Here is a 22,924-nt window from a genome sequence, read left to right on the forward strand (position 1 = left end):
CTGTGGTCTAGTGGTAAAGATAAGCAGCTGAAATGTAGGCCAGGGTTTTCTGGAACTACATTTCAGCCACCTATCTTGGCATGAATCACAACTGGGTAGCCACTTTAATCCACCTAATGCCACTTCCCGCGTTGACCATGCCTACTTTGACATTCCATGGCCTAAAGTGGCTACCTAGCCACAATTCCAGTGGCCATTTCAGCCACCTTTTATTTAGGCGGTGGTAGGTGCTTCAACACTGACATTTCTGACTGCATTTTTCAATTACTTAGGCAGCGACTGGACACCTACTGACGCCTAAATTTAGGCGCTGTTTATAGAATTTTCCCCAAAGTATTTAATCTTACCATGGCTGTCTGTAAGAGAACCACTGAATTTTGGATTTGCTTTGAACCACTGAGCAAGTAGTCTGGTCATTAGGTCATTGATCATTTTATCAGTGCTGTAGTTTTATCTCTCTTGATTATTGATGTCTCTAAAATACAACCCATATCTAATGGGATCTCTGACAGTTGATAGTTCAGCTACAGGTAATTCTCTGCCCGATTCCATCAAATGATGTAAATGAATGCAAACTTGCAGTCTTCTTTTTCTTTTGGACATTTTCAATATTAGATTTTCGCTATAACGATGCTATGTTGCAAACCTGTGAATGAGAAAATTAAACTAATGTGTTAGTATCAGTAAATAAACCCCTCCTTTACAAAGCCGCGCTAGCGTTTTTTAGCATCTTCCACTGTGGTAACAGGTCCAATGCTCATAGAATTCCTTTGAGTATCGGAGCTGTTACCATGGCGGCCGGTGCTAAAAATGCTAGCACTGCTTTGTAAAGGAGGGGGTAAGTAGTATAAATTGATGAGGCACAAAAAGCATTATTATGCAATGAATAACCACAAAAATTACTATCAGAGCACTTAAAACATATTTCAGTAATTTGTGTATTTTTGTATAATTTCCTAGAAATTCCTGATAGGTAAAGAGACATCATGAGCCCTGTTGATAGTTTAATTTTTATTTTATTAGTTTTATGTATACCACTTTGGCTTGTTCTTCAGAAAACAGTATAGAAAGTGAAAATAAACATAAGCATAAAGATAAAATGTAAAGCTTGTTGTTGATTTTCCACATGAAATTGTACCGTTTTTTCACTAGTGCTTTTTAAAATTTACATCTCCAAAATTGACACACCCTAATGCCTACTCTCATCTCCCATATGCAAAAATTGCTGTAAGATACCCGAGTACACTCTGCAGTTAGGCCCCTTTTAACAAAGCCACGTTGGCGAGTACCATGTGGCAAATGTTCCAATGCCCATTCAATTCCTATAGGCATTGGAGCATTTACTACACCAGCCTGTACTGTTGGGCTTAGTAAAAGAGGGGTGACTGGTTCATATTGCGGGCTATTGATGATATCAAAAGTGGAGGTTTTGTGCCTTTTATAATAGTGAGGCAGCTTTACTGTTTGTAAATTACTGCCGCAAGGCTTTTGAGGCTTTTTTCTCCACTGTATAGGTGATTCCCATGGCCACTAATGAGTAGGCCTTCCTTTGGACATATTGAATAACTTTTTGAATAGAGTATTTTGAAACCTTATAATTATACCATCATGGGCCTATGGACAAACATGTTCATATGAAATTGCCTTTTTTTCAGTTCCAGGTGAATTGTCTGTTTCTGGTGCTTCTTCAGGTGAGAGAGGAAGATCCACCCCTTCCCCTTTTGGTCACACAGGGGCATCTTCCCAAGATGGTGTTGTCCCTATGGGCAAGATATCTATGGATTTTTACACATCATCTTCTTTACAACAGCAATGTTTTGCCCTAACCTGACTAAAACAATTGATCAACCTCAGGATATTACTTTGAAAGATATTTGGCAAGAAGTGGTTAGGTTGAAGGGCCTGTAATACATATACAAAATTGTATATGAAGGATGAAAAGTGTATAAAAATTATAATTCTACAACTTTGTAGTTTTTCTCAGCAGATGGTTAACAAGTTTCATGATATGGAGTCTAAAATTGGTAAGAAGGACACCAAACTGTTAAAAAATGTTTCCTCTATGGTTAATTGCCAATCAGTTTCTACAGGTTTTATTATAGACAGTTGTTTGTTGATCCATAGGCAATTGGAGTTCTTAGAAAATCGTATTCATTCAAGAACATTAAGTATTTTGAATTTTCATATATGTTATCTTTTGTCACTTGAGATATTGTGTGAGTGGACATAGATAAATTAGGAAAATGTTTGATGATGTTTAATCTGTTAAACTAAATTTCATCTATAATATTTTAGTTGTTTTTTTCCCCACTGATATGGTCTATGATTTCTTTGTATTTCATTTGTGTGAAATATGTGTACTATAAATGCAAATAAAAAAAAATTATACCATCATGATATGCTCTTTTGAGCAGAGTATCATCAACGGGATTACAGTTACAAAATTGTATATATCTGTAAGATTTTTCCTTATAAAATCTTGCAGTTTCCCTGTGGAAGTGTGTGAACATGTGGAACACTCCTTTTTTTACACAGTTCACCAGAGGCAGGTCTTAGACAAATCTGATCAATTTCTTTGACTGAGTAACCAGAGAATTGGATAGTGGAAGTGAGCTAGATGTGGTATATTTAGATTTTAACAAAGCCTTTGAAAGTGTTCCACACAGGCGTCTAATAAACTGAGTGCCCTCGGTATGAGTCCCAAAGTGATGGACTAGGTCAGTAACTGGTTGAGTGGAAGGCGACAGAGGGTAGTGGTCAATGGAGATTGCTCTGAGAAAAAGTATATTACCAGTAATGTGCCTCAAGGTTTGATTCTTGGGCCTGTTCTTTTTAACATTTTTGTAAGTGATATTGCTGAAGGGCTGTCAGGGAAGATTTGCCTCTTTGCAGATGATACCAAAATCTGCAATAGACACCCATGATGATGTGAATAACATGAGGAATGACCTAACGAAGCTTGAAGAATGGTCTGAAATTTGGCAGCTAAGATTTAATGCTAAGAAATGCAAGGTCATGCATTTGGGCTACAAAAACCAAAGGGAACATTAGTTTAGATGCATTTGAGCTGCAAAAACCAGAAGGAACAGTACAGTTTAGAGGGTGAAGAACTTTTATGCATGAAAGAGGAGCAAGACTTTTGTGTGATAGTATGCAAAGATCTTAAGGTGGCCAAACAGGTTGAAAGGATAATGGTGAAAACTAAAAGGATGCTGGGGTGCATAGGGAGATGTTTATCCAGTAGGAAAAAGGAGATATTGATGTCTCTGTATAAGAGTCTGGTGAGATCTAATTTAGAATATTGTGTATAGTTCTAGAGACCACACTTTCAAAAAGATATAAACAGAATGAAGTTGGTTCTGAGGAAGGCTACTAAAATGGCCATTGACTTAAAGATCTCAATATGTATACTTTGGAGGAAAAGAGAGAGAGGGGAGATATGATGGAGACATTTAAATACCTACATGGTATAAATGCGCATGAAGCAAGTCTCTTTCATTTGAAAGGAAGCTCTAGAATGAGAGGGCATAGGATGAAGTTGAGAGATGATAGGCTCAGGAGTAATCTAAGGAGATACTTTTTTACAGTAAGGATTGTAGATACTAGAAATAGTCTCCTGGTAGAGGTAGTGGAGACAAAGACTGTGTCTGAATTCAAGAAGGTGTGGGATAGCATGTGTGATCTCTTAGAGAGAGAGGAGGGGATAGTGGATGGCAGACTGGATGGGCCATGTGGCCTTTATCTGCCATCATGTTTCTATGTTTCAGCTACTATGATAGTACTCGGAGGCTGTGTATATAAATTGTATATGTTAGGAGCTTCTCAAGGAAACTAAGAACATACATTTTATACAGTGCAATTGGAGAGCCTTTCCATGTACTTCATTCATTAGCTACCAAAACAGATTTCTGTGTCACACATGTGACATTAATGTATCTTCAGCTGTTAATGTATGTTTAGCTGTTAGGTCTTCCTTGACCTGCTGCAGCAGTTGACCTTGAGTCTTATGAAGGACCTGCAATCAGCATGTGAGGGATCATAGGTCTCTCCAGATTTAAAATTTGCTACAAGCAAAGGAATAGGCAGGGTGACACAAATTGCATTGTCCTCTATCTTCTAAGCCTGCATCCCGCATGAACTCAATTTCCCTGTTCCGTCCCCGTGAGTTTTGTCACTGTCCCTTCCCATGCCCCATTCCTGTAAGCTCAGCCTTAACTGCACATGCCTCAAACACTTATGATTTTAAAGTGTTTGAGGCATGTGCAGATGAAGACGGAGCTTGCGGGAATGGGGCAGGGAAAATTTTGTCCCCGTGTCATTCTCTACTTTGTAGCAGACATGGGTACCTATAGCTGTTTCCTAGAGTCTAGGATGCCTGGTTGGAGATTGTTCCCCTGTGCATCCCTCCTCATAGAATCACACTTTGATGAAAACGGATTTTCCCAGCCACCACTTGTCTGTTAATGTGGCTCTATTTTAGATAAAACTAAAGTGATTGGTACCAAAATAGATACATTTTCATCATTTCTTTCTGGTTCTGTTTGGAAAACTGGGGATCCACATGCCTATCTGTTCTATAGTAAAAAAATAAATAAATAAATAAGGAATCACTGTAAGAAAATGCAACGTTTTGCCTCTTAAAATCAATATTAAGATGTAAGGTTGTTCCCCTAGTACTGAAGGAATTAGTTGCTATACATGCCAAATTGACAACCCTCCTTGATAACAGAGATTATCTCTATAGCCTTTCCAGTCTGTACTACTTGGGATTGCTTGTTTGGCTCTGCAGCAAAAATAATCTAATGAGTTCAACAAAGACTGGGTTGATTTGCAAAACAGGGGATGGGAAAGTGGTAGCTGGGGGGGGGGGGGGGGGGGGAGGGTGCCATTTCAACTTTAGTGGCTCTTGCAAAATTGCTGGGAAGAAAAACAAGGCAAAGCAGGAGCTAATCTTCAGCCTGGCTCCACAAATACTGGATACTCAAGACAGCGAGACTGTTACCAGACTAGTACCAAATCAGTGAGCCTTTACAACCTTCACTTGTGGAGGAGAGATTATAGCAGGAGCACAAAAGCATCTTGATTTGGAAATGAAGGGCCATAGTTTTTACTTAGATAGACTTGTCTCCTATGATGTCATGGTTCCCCTGGAGGCTTTTAGCAAATGTTTTTTGTTTTTTTATAATGTGATATTTCCTCCTCCTCGTATATGCATTTAGATATTGACCTTTTCATAATCAGAGATGTCATTTTAAAACATTCTTTTTTAAAAAAATATTTTTTATCTGTACTTGGTTTCTTACAGAACAGCTTTCATTTGTCTAAAAAATAGTTATTACACTTTTCATTCAAATAAGATTCAAACCATTCTCTATTCACACCACTTTAGAGAAGTTTATAAAAATGCCACATGGCTGAATAGATATTTAATAAGAATGGATAAGACAAGGTTTGACAAATCCTTGGCACCAACTTGCTACATTGCCTGGAAATTGCCCCCTGGCACAACACAACACTTTATGGGGGTCATAATCAAAAAAACAAAATGTTCAAAAAGTGACCTAAATCGGTACTTGGACGATCAAAAAGCCAGATTGTCCAAGTGCCAGGCCTTTACCCTGCCTCTAAAATGCCTAGAGCGAAAAGAGGCGTTTTTAGAGGAGGGGAAAGGGCGGGACCTAGACTTAGACTTAGTTGTACAGCAAGTATAACCAAAAACTTTAACAGGTTGCCCAGTCAGAACTTATACATTTTGACTTAGACCAAGTCAAAACAGGTATAAGTTCCGAATAGGGGCCGCTGAGCTGATCTGCTCAGTAGCCTCGACAACCTGCCCACCCCTCACTGCAATGATTGCGGCAAGAAAGATGCCTCATCTCCCCTGCCGCGATCACGATCCCACCTCGAACTGCTGCGAACTGCGGCAGGAGAGATGCTCAATCTCTCCTGCAATGATTCACGGCAGTTCAGGGGGGGGGGGCGGGATTGCGATCACAGCAGGAGAGATGCCGAATCTCTCCTGCTGTGATCGTGATCCACCTTCCCCCTGAACCCCGACAATACTAGCAGGAGAAAGCACAACCCCTCTTGCCGAGGTGCGAGCCCCTGAACCCCCCTCGAATCCCACAAATATGGGCAGGAGGGATCCCAGGCCCTCCTTCCCATGGTACACCCCCCATGACTCCCCCCACCCCCCCCGCTCAACCCCCTCCCAAACCCCTGATCACCCCCGAACTCCTGAATTACTCCCCTAACCCCGTGACATCCCCAACCCCTGATACTCCTCTCAACTTACTTTACATTGGCCGGACAGACAGGAGGGGCCTAAGGCAGGGGTAGGCAATTCCGGTCCTTGAGAGCCAGAGCCAAGTCAGGTTTTCAGGATATCCACAATGAATATGTATGAGATGGATTTGCATGCACTGCCTCTTTGAGATGAAAATCTATCTCATGCATATTTATTGTGGATATCCTGAAAACCTGACCTGGCTCTGGCTCTCAAGGATCTGAATTGCCTACCCCTGGCCTAAGGCAACTGGACCAATTCCGTTTGGACCAGGCGCCTAAGGCCCCTCCTATGGGCAGGGCCTTAGGTGCCTGGCCCAATCAGGCCCTAGGCCCACCATTAGGAGAATAGCGGGCCTGCCGGAAGGACGGGCTTGGGACCCGTCCTTCCGTCCAATGTAAAGTAAGTTGAGGGGGGTTGTCGGGGGTTGGGGGTGTCAGAGGTGTCGCGGGAATGGGGGCTGTTCTGGAGTTCGGGTGGGGTGATCAGGGGTTCGGGAGAGGTGAGGGGGTCACGGGGGGTACGCCGTGGGCAGGAGGGCCTGGGATTCTTCCTGCTCATATTTCAGGGGGGTGGGGGGTTGCCTTCAGGCAGGAGGGGTTGGGCTCCCTCCTACCGGTATTGTTGGGGTGGGGGAGGTCACGGGGGGGTGTGCCTCAGCAGGAGGAGTTGTGCTCCCTCCTTCCGGTATTGTCTTGGGGGGGAATCAGGGAGGGGAGTGCGCAGTGGATAGAAGGGCCTTGGATCCCACCTGCCCATATTTGAGGGATTCGGGGAGGGGGGTTCAGGGGCTTGCATCTCGGCAGAAAGAGTTGGGCTGCCTCCTGCCGCTATTGTTGGGGTTCGGGGGTGGGAGGTGGATCGCTGCAAGAGAGATTAGGCATCTCTCCTGCCGTGATCGTTGCAGGGGGGATTCTGTAACTGGTGTTGTTTTTGATAGATGCCGGTTACAGATTCCAGTTTTTAGGCGAAGGACTGGCCCCTCATTCGCCTAAAAGGTCTTGTTTTGGGCATTTGGGACTTGGGCAATTTTTTGGTTGATAATGTGTTCTAAGGTTAGATATAGTGGTGGTCTGGGCAATTAAACTGCTAAACGTAGAGGTAGGCCATTCTCTACAAAAAACCTCATTTTGGACGGGTTTTTTTGAGAATGGACATTTTCCCTGCTGCTATTTTCAGTGTTTAGGGCCTTAGGTCAAAAGGGAACAGATTTTTTTTTTTATTATGCCCCTCAAAGCCTCTGAACATTTTTCTTTTCTGATGCTACAGAAGAAATGGCACATTTCTTAACACCCAGCACAAAATACTCGGATATGTGAAAAATCAATGGTATAATGAAACACACTTTCACAAGAAAAAGAAAAGAACAATGTCATATATAAATGTAGGCAGTACTGCTTTAGTTCAAAGGAGAAAGTTCCAACTGAACTGGAGGAAAAGCCTCAGACAAAAGCCCTCCCACCACCACAATGGTGGATAAAGGTGGTAGGGTGGTAACCTCACTGGCAAAAACCTCCATTGTACTCCCAAAATAGAAAACTATAAGCAGGGCTGTCTATGCATAGTTGATAGAAGAAAAAACTTTCAACTTATCTCTGTTGATCGGTACACCGACGATGGCCAGCGTTTCACTAACTTGCTGCCTCAGGGTGTATCAAAGTCCGATCAAAACTTTTAAGCAGGATGCCGTAACGGACGTCATCAGGTCCAAAAATGGTAATTATTGAGAATGAATTGTGAAGGTAAATTGCAGTTTGGGATCACATGTATTCAATCATGTTCCAAGACTTTCCAATGAACCCGTCCATATAGCCAGAATATCATCAATATGTCTAATCCAGAAAAGCAGATTTGAATAGTGTTCAGAAATATTTAGGAACTTTTTTTTCAAAACAGTCTACATATAAACATCTTCGCTCTCATTGCTTTGCTTTGAATTTGCAGATAAAAAGTTTCAAACACAAAATAGTTTTTCTGTAATGCAATAGAAGCAAGATTAAAATTTAATTGGATTCTCCTTGGAGACAAAGCCATATTGGACAAATTTAAACCTCTATCTCTGGGTTTCTGAGCACACATTATACTGTATTATTTATTATATGTTTGCAAAAGGTTTGAGAAAATTGAGTTAAAAGTCCAATTTTTACTAGAGGTGCTCACACTAAAGTATTTTATTTTTTTTTTTTGGGGGGGGGGGGGGGGTATTTGGTATTGCCTCTGTTATAGGGGTTAGCTAATGAAGTTACCCAATCTAGTCTGAGCAAGAAATATTGCTATAGACAGGGTTCCGAGGCTTTTTCTCCAGGCCACGTAAGAACTTATTTCCTGACTATTTTCCTTCACCCTTTGCATGAACATTTTGCATACACAGAATAGGGGGTAAGATTTTTATGGGTTTTGACTATTTAATTCCCCAGCCCCTATCCTGATTCATGTTTACCCATTCCAGATAACGCTAGAGTTGTGAACAGGAGCACGAATGCTAAATATACTGAGAAGAATTCATCAGAATTTTTTAGAAAGCGAATCTGATGTAGCAATGAATGATGGGATCTTTATCTAACACTGTGGCAGAACATTAAGATAAATCCCAGGCTACTTTGTAGATGCTGGTGAAAAAAAAAATCTATTAAGCAACTCCCCTTTGCTCTGGGGAAATGCCTATCAGCTAACCTGATTAGAGATAAGCACAGGCAGATGTTAGAGTGCAAGACCACCAAAGAACATTATCCCAAGAAGAAATGATAGAGATCCAGTAGGTAAGAGGAAGAAAACTAATTACCACTGTGGGAAGGCAGTCATCAGGATTTCCACTTTAGGCTGGATGATTACAGTAAGAAATGATTATAAATCCCATATATTGTTCCCAGTATTGTGACTATCCTTATATAGAATAGGCAGTGACACAGTAATGAAAATAATCCCTATCCACATCTCATTCCCATGCCTACACATATCTACTAACTTAAACACAGGAAAAAAGTCACATATATCTTGAAGAAAAAATGTATTTAACCATCAAGAAAAAAATATATATTTGATACATCTCAACATTTTCTAAATCTCATGTAAAAATAAGAGTCCATTTATGGACTGCACTCTTTGGTCATCTGTAGAAGACCATCAGAAAATAGTAAATATTGAAGAACTAAGGCCAGTTCTTACTTGCACAGTCTGTGTCTGTATATGGCCATTTGGTAGAGGATGGGCTGGAGCGAGGTTCAGTAGTTGGAACCTAAGAACAGTACCGGGCAGAGCTTTCGATTCTTGCCCAGAAATAGCTAAGAACCCCCCCCCCAAAAAAAAATATATATTTTTTTAGATTGAATCAGGTTGGGCAGACTGGATGGACCATTTGGGTCTTTATCTGCCTTCATCTACTATGTTACCAGAGAGATCATTGGCATTCTAAAGGTTTTAGTGCTTTAACAGTCCCCACACTCATGGTAAAACTGTGATCATTATTACCATTACAGCAGTAATACCCTGCGTCTTATCCCTTGTCCACAGTAATACCATGCAGATTGTCTCATCCCAACAGGAATTACCATGATTACTGTGGTATTACCAGTACCTCTTTCCTCATTACCATGTTATGCTCTAATATAGCACTACTCAAAAAACAACAACAACAACAAAAAAAAAAACAGGAAAAATCCCCCTACATGAATGAAATTTGTCAAACCAAAAGTAGGGCTAAAGAAATACTGTATTTATACTGGGAATTTTATTCAAATTCAGAAGTAGAAAACTGACTCAGCAAACCAATGTTTCTGTACCAATGTGATACCTTTTCAGGAGTCTACATATAAACAAATACATACTACACTATAAGACCAAAAGAATATATAAAAAGATACATAGGATTTAAAAAAAGTATATCAAAATGCACATAAAATTGAAGCAAATCATAAAGGGCTCCTTTTACGATGTCGCATTAAGCTTTTTCATCGCCAGCTGTGATGGTATTAGCTCCGACGCTCCAACGCTCATAGGAATTCTGTGAGCGTCAGAGCTAATACTGCCATAGCCGGTGATTAAAAAAAGCCTAATGTGGTTTCACATAAGGGGGAGGGGGGAAATTACATATCAAAATACACATGAATTTGAAACAAATCTTAAATAGTCTATGCAAACCATAATCATAATATGTCAATCCCCGAGGGATCTAAAATTAAACTATATAATTTGGATAATAAGACAGAACAAATAGAAATTAATACCTAAAATCTGATAAATTAATTAATGAATTAAATAATTAATCAAATAATTAAATAATAGATGAGTGAGACTACAGAACTTGCCCAAGTGTATACTATTACGGTGTCTTAAGACATACAGAATACTGAAGTGTTCCACTCTGCACATGAGTTTAAGAATATGAATACATACCCATCATATATATACTCAGTTCTTTTAAACTGTTATAATCCAGAAGCATAAAAATGAGAAAAACTCAAACCTATGAAGATGATTAAAAAGGAGATAAGACCCCCCAAAATAAAGGTAACATATCAATAAAGTAATGATAACAAGGAACTAAAGGTTAAAAATAGATACTCATATCTAGCCAAGGGAATCAAATCCCATTGCTAAATGATCTGAATATATATTTATGCCTATACAATGGGGATACAAACAACCATGCTAAAATCAAAATAAACAGCTCATACTAAATTATGTTTGGGTTTATATCATAAGGATATCATCAACCTGAAAAATAAAAAGACTTCCAGAACTTTAAAAAGAGCACTAAAACAAATTGTCGCATAAGCAAAAGCCAAGTGTACAATAAAATATTGCCGAACTCGGGTCATTAAATATCCACAAGAAATGTATTTTGGCAAAGAACATAGCACACCCAGGATGAGAACTAACAAAATAGGAATTAGACAAAAACACTTACACTTACTGCATCAAAGAGTATGTCTCTGTTCATATAAAGTTCCCTTGCAAACAGTAGGAAAAAGGACACATGCATGCTCAGTGGAGAAATTCAATGCTCCAATGGCAGAAACAGAACCACAGGTCCTTTTTTTTCAATTTAATGTGGATCTAGAACAGTTTAGATTTTCTCAGCAATTACAGATCTATTTCCAAAATAAATTGAGTTTGACAGATAACTTGAGAGTCCAAGTAAGATCTACCTTGTCTCCACCAATACTATTAGATCCAGTAGTTCCTGCATTTAAAGCATTAGTGTTACGGGGATGTGAAAGAATGGCAAGATAAAAGATCCAAAATTGGCCCAAAATTTATCTAAAGGAAGAATTTTTTTCTTAAAAAAATTACATGGGGACAAGGGAATAGTGATTAAGAGGGCAGATAAAGGGGGGCAGTAGTGATACATTCTATAGTTGATTATGAAGCAGAGGTGATGACACAACTGGAAGACGCACACACATATAAACTTTTTCAAGAAGACCCGACTGATAGATTGAATAAGCATTATCACCACATAAGAACATAAGAAGTTGCCTCCGCTGGGGCAGACCAGAGGTCCATCTTGCCCAGCGGTCCGCACCTGCGGCGGCCCATCAGGCCTAATTGCCTGAACAGTGCCCCTGACTAACTTTGTAACTGCCTCTAATCCTCTAACCCTATAACCTACCTCTACTCCTATCTATACCCCTCAATCCCTTTGTCCTCCAGGTACATTAGTACAACAAAGTTATGATGAGAGCTATGTGTCAGTAAAAGAAATGAAATATGTATGCCCTAAAACACCAGTTATCCCAGTTCTACATAACCTGCCAAAAAACAAACAACTTCACTGCCCTTCCGGGTGCCCAATCATTTCAAGTAGAGAATCATTACTAGAATCTCTCTATTTGTTGATATTTTTAAAAAACCTTTTGTGTTAGACACCCCTTCACATATTAGACATTTCACATTGTCTTCAAATTTTGTCAGAGGTGAAACTAGATGATACACAAGAAGTATGAATGGCCACTTTGGACATTAAGAGGGGCATAATAAAAAAAAAAACAACTAAGTCCCTTTTTGGCCTAAGGCGTTAAGCACCCAAAGTAGGCAGCAGGGAAATGTCCATTCTCAAAAAAAAGGTCCAAAATGTGGTGTGTTTTTTCTGAGAATGGCCTACCTCTATGTTCGGGCGTTTAATCGCCCAGACTACCACTACATCTACCTTTAAGCCCTATTCCCCCCCCCTCCCAAAAAAAAAAAAAAATCACCCAAAACAAGACCTTTTAGGCATGGGAGGAACCAGGTCCCTCACCTAAAACCATGATTTTATAACCAGCATCTGTCATAAGCGCCGGTTAGAGAATCATGGAACCATCTCCCCCCAAACAATCGCGGCAAGAAATGCCCAATCTCTCCTGCCAACACCCGCCGCAACACCCCCCCCCCCCCTGAATGATTGCAGCAGGAGAGATGCTCAGTCTCTCCTGCCGAAAACTCCTGCAATCCACCCAAATGATCGCCGGCAGGAGAGATGCCCAATCTTTCCTGCCAACATTCGCAACACCTCCCCCCCCCCGCAAGCATTGTGGCAGAAGGGATGCCCAGTCTCTCCTGCAGACACCTCCCACTCCCCAAAGTTGCCCACCCAAGGCTACCCCTACCCAGATGGGCCTAAAACAGGTTAGAGTGGGGTACGAGTAGGGGTGGGGTGTCCTGGTGGGGGTGGGGATCCAGGTAGGGGTAGCCTTGGGGGGGCCCAGTGGAAATAGCCTTGGGGAGTCTGGGGGGGGGTCAACCTTTGGGTGGGTAGAGGAGTGTCGGCAGGAAGAATTGGGCATCTTCCTGCCAGCAAACTTGCGGGTGGGATGGGGTTGTCAGCAGGTAGGACTGGGCATCCCTCCTGCCACTGAACTTGTGAGGAATGAGGGGTGCCTGGCAGGAGGGACTGGGCATCCCTCCTGCCGTGATGCTTGCAGGGGGGATTTGCGAGTGTCAGCAGGAGATCATTACGGGGGCAGGGGGATGGGTTGCCTGGGCCACGATCAGTACAACAGCCTAATCCGGAACATATACCTGTTTTGACTTTGTCCAAGTCAAAATGTATAAGTTCTGTCCAGGCAACCTGTCAAACATTTTGATTATGGCTGCTGGACGACTAAGTGTAGGTCAGCCCACATCCTGCCCACCTCCCACCCTGCCCACTCCTCCAAAAATGCCCCTTTTCACTCTGGGTGCACAGCGGCAGTGAAAAGAACTAAGCTGCTTTTAAATATGTCTAAAATCCGTTTCAATTATCGGCACTTGGACAACCTGTCTTTTTGATCGTCCAAGTGCTGATTTAGGCAGGTTTTTAGACGTATTTCCATTTCAATTATGAACCTCTTAGTGCGTAAAGTTGAGAACCCAGTTTATAAAGAGGGAGCCAGCCCGAAGATAACACCAGGAGGCAGGCCAGAAGGCAATACACAGCATGGAGGGAGGGAGACAACAACGGTAGGGGGAATGATTTTAATTTTTAATTTAGTGATTGATTTACATCAGCTGTCTGTTCAGAAAGAAATGCATTTGTTTCTTTTCCTCTGGGCTTATACTGCATGCAGAGTCTTGTATCTTAGTGTTGTTTGTATATATTAGTACTTTTAGGGCTCTTTTTACAAAAGGTGCGCTATGGGTTTTACCGCACACACCGGATTAGAGTGTGCTAGCCAAAAATCTACCACTTGCTCAAAAGGAGGCGGTAGCGGCTAGTGCGCGCAGCATTTTAGCGCACGCTATTCTGCGCGTTAAGGCCCTAGCATGCCTTTGTAAAAGGAACCCTTAGTTTTTGGTCCCGTATTTGCATAGGGGTTATCTGTGTTCTGGTAGGAATGAATATTGAGAAGCATACAGTGTGCTTTGTGTAGTTTAATTTTGTGGTTACCATTTTGTGTTGTTAATACAATTATGTTATTGTGTGTGTGTATATATGAAAAATGAATGGAAAAAATGGTGTTACAATTAGTACTATTATGGGGGCAGGGTCTGGGGTGGAGATTGAGTGGAGATAGGCAGGGTTTGGCCCACAACTTAGCCCGGTGTCTCTAACTGCCGGTCTACAGACTGGTGCTGGTCTTCAAAATAATTATTTTATTTCCGCCAGTCCATAGGTGTCAAAAGGTTTAAGAACACTGCTCTAGATGTACAAAGGCTTAGAAGGACGTCCAGAAAGTTGGTTTAGAAAATTGGCACTAAGACCTCCTGTCAATTAGGACGTCCAAGTGACGACTTAAGCAGGTTTTTGAATGTCTGGACATTTTGATCATGAGCCTCATAGATACTTTTGTCATACATGACTTTTTTTTTTCATTTACAAAAAAACCTATTCATTTTTATTTAGATACCTCAAACTGAAAGGAAAGTGGCTAGACATTATAGGCTAAATTCAGTATATGGTGCCCTAAGTTAGACACAGGGAAGAATCTTCTGGCATGCATGTCATGGCAGTTAGGTGGGTAAATGACTCCATTGTATAATACTATGCCTAAATTTTGGGAAGTCCCCGGACCTTCCCATGCCCCTTCCATGGCCATACCCCTTTTTGAGTTGTATGTGTGATCATTTAAGCACTCAGTGTTATAGAAGAGCATATAGGCAGATTCACGTGTAAGTTCTGGTTAGTAACAATTAAAATTAATGATTGATGTTAACATTTTGTTAACTAGTTTGCACGCACATGCTATTCTATGCTATGCTAAAGGTGTCTTAGATACCATTTTATTTCCTACTGGATTCAGAGTGGTTTACAAAAAGGTTTACGAGAAGTTTACAAAGGGTGATTAAGGACAGTAAAACTTGAGATTATAGGTAGTATTGTTAGGTAGAGCATCACGGGGTGGGCAAGACCCATTTCTGAAATACGAGGGATGTTCAAAAAATATCAAATCTTTATTCATAAAAAATACTTGTATTCAGATACAACAATCTTTATACTAATCTCCTTCAAAGTAGTCCCCTTAGGCTGCCACACACTTCTTTCATCGGTTCTGCCACTGTCGGAAGCAGCGCTGAAATGCCTCTTTGAGATTGCTCGCAACTGGTCCGTCACATTCTGCATGATGCATTCTATTGACTGAAATCTGGTCCCTTTCAGGGTCGTACCCATAAACCCAGGACTCATCGCCAGTGATCACTGTGCTGAGGAAGTTAGGATCACTGTTCACAGTCTCCAGCATGTCCTGTGTGATCTCCAAACGGAGTTGCTTCTGCTCAATCGTTAGCAGCTTTGGCATGAACTCCTGAAGCCCAAATCCTCAGTCAAAATAGAATGAATAGATCCAACGCTGATGCTCGCCTCGTCTGCAAGTTCTATGATCGTGATTTGACAATCCTGCATCACCAGGGTCCTCACTTGATTAATGACGGACTCATTTCTGGATGTTGAGGGCCTACCAGAACGTGCTTCATTTTCCACTGATGTGCGGCCATCTCTGAAGCGGTTGTATCACTCCTTTATCTGTGTGGTGCCCATTGCTCTTGTCTCTGAAGGCCTATTGAATCTTGTGGATCATTTACATTTGGGAATCGCCAAGCTTTACACAAAATTTAATGCAATAGCGTTGTTCACCTTTTTCTGTCATTTTGTCAAAAATGAAAATTGGATGGCACTCACACTTCCTCACTCATTGGCAGTCTGCAGTAGGCGGGAAAAAATTCAAGCAATTGCATTAGGGTCGCCTATATATGTGCACCAAAATACGCCTCCTTAGCTTTATTTGTTTATGCAAGAAAAATTAAGGTCCGATACTTTTTGAACAGCCCTCGACGGTAGCTTTTCAGGAATTTGCAAAATGAGCAATAAGTGGGTGCAGTTTTAATTTCCATCGGTAGGTCATTCCAGATGTTAGCTCCTAGGTATTCAAAGATGTGCTCATGATGTCTTTAAGATTTGACATTTTTTAGCGTTGGATAGAGGAAGATCTTGCTCTTGTTAAGTCTCATGGTGCCTCTTTTGTGAAGTAGATGACAGTTTTCGCTTATTGATGATGGACTTTGGGCAGCCAGTGTCTTGAATATAATGCAAGCAATTTTGAATTTGGTTCTGAATTATACCAACAGCATGTGCAGTTCATGTAGTGTAGGGTAATTCTGTCAAATCCCTTTAGTCCAGTAATCAGTATGGCTGCCATATTTTGCAAGAGCTGTATTTTATTCAGAAATGTGTTTGAGATGCCCTCATGTAGTTAGTTGGAGCAGTAAATTTGAGGCAACAACGTAGCCTGTATTATGATGTGAAAGTTATTGTGGTCTAAAGATGTTTTAAGGCTTCGTAGTGATGTAACTTGTGGAATACCTTTCTAACAAGTAAATTTACTTGATTATTCATCTGGAATCCATGTCCAAATTCGGGCAACTTTTATAGAATCCGGAGGAATACCAGCAAACACAAGTTCCTTAGACTATCAATAATATGACTGATTTTCTTTACTTCTATTTCCTTTTGAACTTGAATTGACATTTATCTGATTTGTTCTACTTTCCAAGAGTAATTACAGCTTTGTTTATCACAATAGCAAGGTATTTTAATGCACCTCAGGTCACAGCTACTTTATGCAGCTAGGATTTCTTCTGATGAAACTGCCACTCAGTTTCTGTTGATTAAAGAAAGACACATAATCCACAAGTACTTACACTTGATCTGTTCCTGTCATCTTGCCTTTGATATTTAAAGAGGCCTGATGTGTTCTTACCAGGTAGAGAGGCCACACAGTGTTAATGCATCCGAGGAAGAAAAGAATACCAAATCCATGCAACCTTCAGCACTGCATGAAGTCAGAAAGGTCAAGAGAAACAACTGAGTGGCTCTTAATTCTTGTCCGATTCTAATAGCAAACATTAAGCTTTTCCCATAGGGAAAATAAGCGTGTGTTCACGCATATATATTGCGATATGGAAAGCAGAAGCCAAAGGCCATTCTATAAGAAAATAACGAAACTGGAAGTGACATGTTCACATTAAATATGCCAAGATTTTCAGTATTACCCATGTCACCATCATAAGCTAAGACAATATGGACTAGATTCAATAAATGGTACTGAAATTAGCCATTGGAGAAAACTGGCATCTAACTGTGTTTCATAAAGGGTGCTCTGGACTGAGCACCCTTAATGAAATAGCATTTAGCGCCGATTCCTAAGCACATATATGCACAAATATCAGCTGTGGATATTTTTATTGCTTTTTCCCCACACCCTATGAAGTAACCTATATTAATTTGATTTGTGTGCGTTAAGCTATTATAGCCCACATTAAAGCATTGTAATGCAGTGCCTAAAAAGCAAATAGAATGCTAGAAATAATTGGGAAAGGAACAGAAAACAAAGACAAAAATGTTATAATGCCCTTGTATTACTCTATGGTACAGCTACACCTCAAATACTGTATGCAATTTTGGTCGCCCTATCTCAAAGATGTCACTGACCCCCCTCCTTTACAAAACCACGCTAGTGTTTTTAGCGCTGGCTACTGTGGTAACAGCTCCGCTCATAGAATTCCAATGAGCACCAAGCTGTTACCGCCGCAGCCGGTGCTAAAAACGCTAGAGTAGCTTTGTAAAGGAGTGGAAGAATTAGAAAAGGGCGAAGAAAATGATAAAAAGGATGGGATGACTTCCCTATGAGGAAAAGCTAAAGTGGCTAGGGCTCTACAGCTTGGAGAAGAGACGGCTCAGGAGTGATATGATAGAGGTCTATAAAATACTGAGTGGAGTGGAAAGGGTAGATGTGAATCACTTGTTTACTCTTTCCCAAAATTCTAACACTAGGATGCATGTGATGAAGCTAGTAGATTTAAAACAAACCGGAGAAAATATTTCTTCATACAACGTGGAATTAAACTCTGGAATTCATTGCCGGAGAATGTAGAGAAGGCAGGGTTTAAAAAAGGTTTGGCTAATTTCCTAAAAGAGAAGTCCGTAGGCCATTATTGAGATGTCTTGGAGAAATCCACTACTTATTCCTTCGATAAGCAGCATAAAATCTGTTTTATTACTTGGGATCTAGCTAGGTACTTGGGACCTGGGTTGGTCATTGTTGGAAACAGGATGCTGAGCTTGATGGTCTGTCCCAGTATGGCAATTGTTATGTTCTTATTGTAGAAGTACCATTCAAACATTTTGGACTTCTATAACCTGAAACTTAGATGTTTATCCTATATAATAAAAGCTTACTGGCGCATGCGCTGTTAAAACAGCGTGATCCCTGCCGCTGTGCTGTGTGATCCGTGGCCGTGTTCCATTTTAGAACCCAGCAGCAGGGAACATTCTGACCACTCCCCTCCTCCCGCCCTCACTCACAACCGGAAGCGCAGGCAAACTCTCTCCCTGTCCGCGTCCTCGGCAGGGAACACACCTCCCGCCCTCACTCACCGTTGCCGCCACTGATGATCCTCCTCTTCATGCAGCCTGCGATCGTGGCCGGCTTTAAAGAACCTCGCAGGCCGCTCTCCAACCTCAGTAGCATATTCCCTCATGATATCATCAGAGACACAGCAGAGGAAATCAGAGCATGGGAAGCTGCGAAGCAGCGTCTTTAGTGTGATGCGGCCGCTACTGGAGCTGGGAGGTTTGACGGTCGTCTCGCGGTGGGAGGGTCAGTGGGGTCGGCTGCATGGCAGCGATAGTGGTGGGGGGAGAGGGTTCTACTGTAAAGGGGGATGGCAGGCAGGCAGGCTTGCTTCGGGGCGGTGGGACAAAGTTTGGAAGGCAGTGAGGGGGAGCAGGGAAGAGGTGCTGCTGGATCGGGGGAGCAGGGAAGAGGTGCTGTTGGATCGGGGGAGCAGGGAAGATGGACTGGGGGAGCAGGGAAGAGGTGCTGCTGGACCGGGGGAGCAAGGAAGAAGGGCAGGGGGAGCACGGAAGAGGTGCTGCTGGACCAGGGGAGTGGGAAAGAGATGCTGCTGGACAAGGGGAGCAGGGAAGAGGTGATGCTGCACAGGAAAGTGGGGTGGGGGAGGAAAATGCTGCTGCACAGGGAAATGGAGGGGGAGGGTATGCTTCTGCTGCCACTGCACAGGGAAGTAGGGTGGGGAAGAAAATGCTGCTAGTGAGAAAAGGGGGCTGGGGCTGGGGCTGAAAGGGAAAAGATGGGAGAAGGGGGCTGGGGGGGTAAAAATGGGTTTGGAGTTGGAGCTGGGGCTGAAAATAGGGGACATGTGAGGGAAGGAGGCTTTACTTGCACACGTTAATGTAATGGGCTTAAACACTGATCATGAATAAACATCTAAGTTCCCATTTTATAAAGCTGGGATATAAACATATAAAATTGAAGAATGTACAAAAGTCAAGAGGGCATGGGCTGGGTGTGTTTTGAGTGGGACTAAAGTGGATCCAAAAAACAGTAATTTATTCCCCATTTTGGCAGAGGAATGAAAATCTATAATCTACAAAAAATGGACATTGCGATCTAAACCTGCTATCCAGGACATCCAGGTTTCAGAAATGTGCTCTGTTTTCACGCTGCAGGAAATAGGGGAGCTCACCTCTTTAATTCTCTAGTGGTTTGAGTACTTCCTCCCAAAAATGAAAATAGGCTCGGTGACAGTTTCAGAAGAAATATAAGTCCTGTGTTTTGTTTTTTGTTTAAATTAATCTTTATTCAGAGAGAGGCAAGGAGATCCAGGTAACAAAGACATAACAGGAGAGCTGCGCTAACACCTCAGCAGGTTCTTCTATATCTCTAGTCAATCCCGGTGGAGGCAAAAGAGATATTTTAATAATGGAGGAAGGGGTTTCCAGATACCTCAGGACCCAGATGCTGGTCTGCAGTGGGGGAGCTAGCTGGGGAAGTCACAAGCTAAGGCGGAGCTGCGCTAAGTCACTAAGGGCTCCTTTTACTAAGGTGTGCTAGGGCTTTAACGCGTAGAATGGCGTGCGCTACAGTGTCCCGTGCGCTAGACCTTAATGCCAGCATTGAGCTAGAGTTAGTTCTCGAAGCGTAGTGCACGGTGTAGCGTGCGGTAATTTCCCGCGTGCGCTAAAAACACTAGCGCACCTTAGTAAAAGGAGCCCTAAGTTTGGGCTGATTGGATGAAGAGCTCCATTCACACCTGTCGTCATTGCACCAGCTCCCTGCTGTAAAAGTAAGCGGTCTCCCTGTACAAAAGCTATGGGTATGTGACCAAAGAGGTATGAGTAAAGGGGGCACATCTGGCTGCTTTGGAGCCACTGAAGACTACTGAGGGCAAGGAATCTATATGAAAATGGGAAGGAGGAAAATCAATGTCAAATTATCAGCTGCAGTCTCTTCTTCTGAGTATTGAGCCTATTGGCAGATACATAATTATTGCACCCTCAGCTCTGCCAAAAGTGAATAGTGGAGGTAGTCCTCCTTCTTTGCTCTCTAGGACTTTCTTAAGCCTCATTATTAGAACATATCCCAATTTTTTTTTTTTTTTTTTTTTTATAAATGATCATTTTAACCTCTATATTTTGGATTTTCTGTAAATTTTTCCATCACATGCTTAGGTAGGTCAAACTGAAATCTTGCAGATTTAAGTCTCAGGACTTCAGTTTTATTTTTTTTTTAATAATTTTTATTGAAAGAGCAGCCAGCACCATAATAATGAAACTTAGGCTACAGCACAACAGTAGGAATGAACAAATAACAAAACAGACAGGCCCGGGAGGACAGTTTAACTTTAAGTCACACCTTCTGTGTTACTAAATCAAATTGGGATAATAATAGAAGAGACAAAGTAGACATCAAGCATTTTTGCTTCTGTCCCCACCGCAATGCCATATTTCAAAGAAGACACCATCGCCAGTTTCTTTTGGGACTTCAATAGACCTCCTCAACAGAAATCTGATTTTTTTGCTGTGTTTGGTCTCAAGCAATTTTGTCAATCATCTGGAAATTGCAGTATACATTCCCTCAGTTGATTTTTTTTATTCTTTCACCGACTTAGGAAAAAACAGAAATAACTGCACTTAATCTGCATAGATGGATGAATGAAAACCAATGGATCTAATCCATGCTAAAAGGGCAAACAGAATGCTAGGAATGATTAAGAAGGAAGATCACAAACAGATCTGAAAAGGTTATCATGCCATTATACCGGGCCATGGTACGCTCCCACCTGGAATACTGCATCCAACACTGGTTGCTGTACATGAAAAAGGACATAGTACTACTCGAAAGGATCCAGAGAAGAGCAACAAAAATGGTTAAGGGAGTTGCCGTACAATGAGAGGATAGAGAAACTGGGCCTCTTCTCCCTTGAGAAGAGAAGACAGAGGGGACATGAACAAAACATTCAAGATAATGAAGGGAATAGACTTAGTAGATAAAGACAGGTTGTTCACCATCTCCAAGATAGAGAGAATGAGAGGGCACTCTGTAAAGTTAAAAGGGGATAGATTCCGTACAAACGTGAGGAAGCTCTTCTACACCCAGAGAGTAGTAGAAATCTGGAACGCTCTTCCAGAGGCTGTTTTAGGGGAAAGCACCCTTCAGGGATTCAAGACAAGGTTGGATAAGTTCTTATTGGAACAGAGAATACACAAGTAAGGCTAGACTCAAATAGGGCACTGGTCTTTGACCTAAGGGCCGCTGCGTGAGTGGACTGCTAGGCACAATGGACCACTGGCCTGACCCAGCAGCGGCAATTCTTATGTTCTTATGCTAAGGCATTTTCATACAAGTTAAACAAACAAAGGACAAAGGAGACACTTAAGGCACTCTAGCCTCCCCTATTCCATCCCAAACCTTAAATTATTTCCCTCAAACCAAAATAAACCAAAAAGAAAACCAACAACAAAAATGTTAAACCATACTGGTACTAAGACCACAGGAAGAGTTGGAAAATACCCACAACTCTCTGTTGGTGGCACCATACTGATGCCATTCATTTTATCCTTCCAAAAAAATACCTCTTTTTTATTATTTTCTTTATATATATCTAACTTAATCAGGGAGAAGTGTCAAATGAAAGTCTGCCCAGTGCTGGCCTTAGTTACTTCAATGTATACCCATTATTTTTTTAATTAGAGATCCTCTGTGTTCATCCTATGCTTGTTTGTCCCAGTTTTCTTCTCTACCACCTCCCTCGGGAGCACATTTCACACATCAACCACCCTCTCCGTAAAGAATTTCCTAGCATTACTCTTGAATCTACCACCCCTTAACCTCAAATTATGCCCTCTGGTTTTACCATTTTCCTTTCTCTGGAATAGATTTTGTTCCACATTAATACCTTTGAAGCATTTGAATGTCTGTATAATCATGAGAGAAAATGGATGTATCAGTATAGAAAGAAGATGGTTTGATGTGTGTTGCTAACAAACAGAACGGGTACTTCTTTTGCCCCTTCACCTCCTCTGCCATGCTTTCTCTACTCCTGTATATCTGCTTTCTATGTCTCATATCAAAGCACATAGAAGAAGAGACAGAAAAGGTACTGGGTAACATAGCGTAGAGAGTGGAAAAGCTGGTAGGAAACAGCAGAGGAGGTGACTTGTGCAGTCAGTCAGTATAGAAATATATTTAGCTCACTATGGTCTTTTAAAGCCTTGTTCTTTGGAACCTTACAATAATGAAACACTAAGGAACTACATCTTCTTGACTTCTGGGTGGTCTCTCAATTATATTGTAATAGTATTTTTTCTAGAAAACATTGGTATGAAATTTGCCCTTTGCCCTAAGAGGCCTTGGTACTTTGCAGTGGAATGCCAATAATTTT

The 22,924-nt window shown here is 41.5% G+C and overlaps 1 long non-coding RNA gene across 1 annotated transcript in view; it reads right to left on the reverse strand.

The window, feature by feature from the left end:
• Positions 1-408: 408 nt before the first annotated feature.
• LOC117353475 overlaps positions 409-22,924 on the reverse strand; it is a 60,664-nt gene continuing 38,148 nt past the window's right edge. The window contains exon 2 of the long non-coding RNA XR_004537951.1: positions 409-646. This is a non-coding gene — a long non-coding RNA (uncharacterized LOC117353475). The remainder of the gene's footprint in view (positions 647-22,924) is intronic.

Source organism: Geotrypetes seraphini, chromosome 2, assembly GCF_902459505.1.
Source record: "Geotrypetes seraphini chromosome 2, aGeoSer1.1, whole genome shotgun sequence".
Taxonomy (NCBI): Eukaryota; Metazoa; Chordata; class Amphibia; order Gymnophiona; family Dermophiidae; genus Geotrypetes; species Geotrypetes seraphini.